This window comes from Macrosteles quadrilineatus, unplaced genomic scaffold (assembly GCF_028750875.1).
Source record: "Macrosteles quadrilineatus isolate MER2022 unplaced genomic scaffold, UCM_ALF_1.0 Scaffold_7__1_contigs__length_78375512, whole genome shotgun sequence".
Lineage (NCBI taxonomy): Eukaryota > Metazoa > Arthropoda > Insecta > Hemiptera > Cicadellidae > Macrosteles > Macrosteles quadrilineatus.
Genome location: NW_026542600.1, coordinates 16,307,271 through 16,312,193, shown reverse-complemented (window position 1 = coordinate 16,312,193; position 4,923 = coordinate 16,307,271).

The following is a 4,923-nucleotide window of genomic DNA, read 5'->3' as shown; positions in this document are numbered from 1 at the left end:
TCAGGTTTAAACCACTGTTCATTATTTAAGTTAAAATTAATGTTATGCACCGATAATTCATTGTGATGATGTCAAATTATCAGCGAGTTAGAAAATAATTTTCTTAATCCAAATCAATCGTTTGTCTGGCCTTCCTGAAATACTTTGGAGCGTCATTTTTTCTTTTCCAAGTCTCGTTATAAAATCTCATTTGTTTTCAATTTTCGTCCGCTTTACTTCGTTTAGTATTGCTTTAGCTCTAAAATTATTATTCTTTAAATGACTTGGATCAAACTAGAGTCCCGTGGTCGCCATGTGCTTTTCTCGAGGTTTTATTGAGACCAACGTTAAGTGCAAGTGAATACATGCGTCCCAATGTTGCGCGGCGTGTTTCTGTTCAAGGGCGCGCCAAGTAGACTAAACAACTATAGGCCTATAGTTTGTTTTCTTGTATACAGTTAAATTTGGTCCGTTGTTCCTGTAGATACGTAGTTGCCGATCATGAAATAGAACCATCTCTTTTAATTACTTTCTGTACTAACTACTTGAAAAAATTAAGATTTGAAACGATTTTGTAAAACCACATTCTGAACTAATCCAAATCTGTACTGTTTATATCATGTACGTAGTCAGAGGTTATCTAGTTTTCAAAGTCAAATCTTGTTACCTAATTTGTTTTGAATGTTTAACACGATGAACATGGTGGACACATCTACTTAGCCTATCATGTTTATGCCTGCGATAAACAATGAAACAGTTATGTACATCAATCAGATAGATTAGATTAGATATCTAGTAACTCATCGCCCCCGCCCCCTCTATTTCTCCCTCATACTCCTCATTCCTCATTCAACGCCAAAATTTATCAAGATATGGGTTTGCAATCGATATCGTCAATATTTTCGGCAAACTGCGTTTTTCTTACATTCTTTTCTCCTGTGGGTGTTTTTTTTCTTAGTTTCGTTGTTTTGTAAGGAAATTAAAACAATAAAATATGAAAAAATATCGTATTATAAATAGTTTTTTTCACCACATGTTTTCTAAATTCAAAATTTTCACTGGTAAGTTTATTTAATGAAATGGGGAAGATTACATTGCGCGTCATTGATACCTTTGAATCAGGTAATATATTTTACATCCAGTTAAACGGTTAGTACTTAAATGTAGTCACCGTTGCTTCAATTATAGATAAAAACAGTGTAGCAAATAATTGCAGTATTATTTAAATACGTCCACTATCTATGGATCTATGGTGAATGAAAAAAAACATATCACAATAATGCGTGAAAGATGTCTCTTTGTGGAAATCACCCACTAGAGTAAAGATAATTCGATTCAGCAAATAGGAAGCATGTGTTGATACAACGGTTTGGTAAGTAAGCTGTGAAAAGGTTAATTCCAGCGAATTTAACTCGAGGACTCTAGGGAGCTAGCTATTGCCATAGGGTTTGTGGCTTGGGTATGGGATAGCTGTATTTTCTTTTTAGGGTTCCTAGAAACCAAATCATCCTTCGTTTGGATTTAAATACCCCAATTTTGATGAAGCATAGATCAATTAAAATGTGATAACCAACATATATTCGAGTTGCCAAACAATTCACATCAAATTGTGGTATGAAGGAGGGAGGGGGTTGTATCCCAAAATCGGTTTATGGTTTAAAAATAATGTTCAAATATGTATGAACTTGTGTTTATAAAAGCTAAAAAAGGTAATTGGAAGATAACTTTGTGTGCAGGTTTGCTGCAACGTATGTACTTAAATTTTACTTAAAATTAAAACAAAAGCTATGAAAATTTAGCTTACTGATACAATTTTTGTTTAGATTTTGATATCAAAATTTTTACTCAATGTCTGAGAAAGATCGTTGTATTAAACGTTTTATTTTTCATAGCCTCTGGTAAAAACGATAATCAGGGAGGGCTAAAGTTCATTTTAGCGACCGTATCAGAGGGGGTGACGTGTCACATTATTTCGACATTGTTAGCTCATTAAAGCCGAGAAAGTTTCTTTCAGTGACAGCAATTCTGCTGTAAGACAACCAGCGTGGCACCCCTCTTCGTTGAAAAGCGTCTTGCAGCTTAGAACATTTTGTTACAAATGGGTGGTTACTTACAAATGGGTCTTAAACGTCTCAGTTTTGTACGAAGCGGGAGAGGGTTGTCGAGACGCCTTGAAAGGCATTTAAAGCCGGTTTTCAAAAACACCAGGTTGAGCTACATGATGTTCGCTCGTTGCGGTTGAAGTTTTTCAAACATCGAGTGTCTCTGAGGGTCCTTTGAACGTCTTGTGAACTTTGGATCACGCAATGCGTCTTAAATGAATTGGTTATTATGACACTTAATTAAATAACCATTGTTATTAGACTGTAATTCATTGGTACACTCGAATATGTTTGATAATATTTACTTTTTATTACTTTATGAAAATTTACATTGCAATTTTTTTACAGTAAATTCTACTACGAAAGTTAATGGTTTTGTAGTAATTTTGAGTTGTGAACTCAGTATATAAAAATGAAACAAAGTAATATATTAACTGCCAATAGTTGTTCTCATTATATATGTAGAAATATGTTTGTGCTACTATTGAATTTGAACCGAAAATGTTGACAGTTATTCAAATAATACTTTTTTCTTATAAACGATTTCATTGATCCTTTGACTCAGAAAGTGAATTAATTCCATAATGTTTTTTTCATACCGTACTTGTACATTTACTCATAAGCAATTCCCATTCAACCAAAACTTATTTTAGAAAAATATACCGATGGGGTTTCCATTACCAATGCGAAGGGTAACAAATTATTCTAGTGAAAATATACGACATGCCATTCCGTTTTATGACGCAGAATTACAAGCAAGACACGAACCTTGGGCTTCGCCCCCTGGCTGGAGACACTCCGATCATTTCCCACGGGGGTTAGAAGACTTTCCAGTTTGGGGCAGGGACCCTTTCCCACCCCAACTGACCTGTGGAACATCCCCTTGTGATACTAAATACTAAAATGATTACCTCTCCAGTCGATACTGTAAACTACATAATGTATGTGCACTGAGTATTGGTGGGTCGAGTAGAATACATAAATATACATCGATTCTACCACACATAATTAATTATTGTGATTTCTATCCGATAATTTAAACTACATAATGTATGTTCACTGTGTATTGGTGTCGAGTCGAATACATAAATATACATCGATTCTACCACACATAATTATTGTGATTTCTATCCGATAATTTAAACTACATAATGTATAATCTATGTCTAGGTGTGTAAAATACATCTACTTGAAATATATCATGTGACTGATTATCCAGACAAATACATAGTTTTGGAACGTGTCAGAGGAATAAAAATAATATACAATTCTGTTTCTTTACATTTCTTACTTCAACATAACTTCTTTTTCAACGCCTCTGTAGCAAGTTTTAACTTGGTAAAACCGAAAATGTTAGCGTCGAATGGATGTTGAGATGTTGGTTTAGGTTTTATCTTGAGACGGCGCGGCGTCTTATCAGTCCTTGGCCCCTGATATGGTATCTGGTCCAAGCTGGTGATATTTTGCGTTCAACCGTCCTAGTATACTGCTACTGTACGACGTATTTAACTATAGTGTAGCTATTTTAATTCTGTTCAGTAAAATAATGAATAATGATTTCACAGTGTTCGAACATCCAACTGTGAAAATGATTAAAATACCTTGCGATGCATAATCTAACCCAAACTGTACATTGTAGCCATGCAATTTAAAAGTTTTGGAGTGCTTCCAAAGTACAATGGCATAAATTGCTGGAATAATTAATTACATGTAAGGTTAGTTTTAAAACACGTTAAATTGTTCCCAGACGCAAATACTTTGAAATAAAAATACTTAATAAAACGAAAAAAATTTTGTTTAAAACTATTTTCCATTATACACAATCAAAATTCTAGAAAACAGGTCAACTTTATTCTCAAACAATTTCTGAAGCCTTAATCAACGAAATACATGCAATTCAACAACCCATGAGTACAATTAATATAATAATTCTTTGCTCCATTAGTTGTTATATGACCACGTCAATACAAAGGAATTCTGTAACGTGTTCGTGACAGTATTCCAAACAAGCTGTGAGCCATCTTGAAATACGACTATAATAATTCTGACTAATGTTGTATTTTCGAACAACCCCCCCCCCTCCCCCTGTTACCCACTAACCACTAAATCAATCGAAAAATCAACTACCGGTCGATTTCACTGTGTTTCATTTCCTTTTCACAACACAATCGTAATAAATTTCCGTAGTTGCCCGTTAAACGCGACCCGATAGTGCAGTCTCATTTGGCGTCATTTTCATTGCAGTCTGGGTTTGGAAATGTTACATTCTCTTTCAGCTTGAAACACTCGAATTAGTAGAATTTCACCTGAACAATGTTGTTTCCTCATCGTCTTTATAATGAATTATTTTGTTTAAATAAAATATGCGATAATTGTATAGTCTTATTTAACTATAAATAAGTTTCTAAGCGTCTTTTAGTAATTTCAAATTACATACCATGTGACATTAGATTAATATAATTGATTATTTTAACGTCTATATTATAACCAGATATAACTAATGATTCTGTTAGCTTGAGTAGAGGTCTTTAGCTTTGTTTGGGACGTGCCACTTGGATGTGCAAAACCCCACTATTTTCTATTGTAGAGCCACGGGTAGCGGAATGAAATTACAGCCCAATAAAGACTACGACTCATTCTGGCTCGGACAACGTGCTTATTCATCGCGCTAGTTTAGTTGTGTAGGCCAGACTTCTTTGTGTCGGCTACTCACTTGGCCCTTGATCTTATCTCTCCACTTACTCATCACGCTAGTTGTAGTGTATAGACAGTTGTATCGTTGTTGACTACTCACTTGGCCCTTGCTCTTATCTCTCCACTTACTCATCGCGCTAGTTTTAGT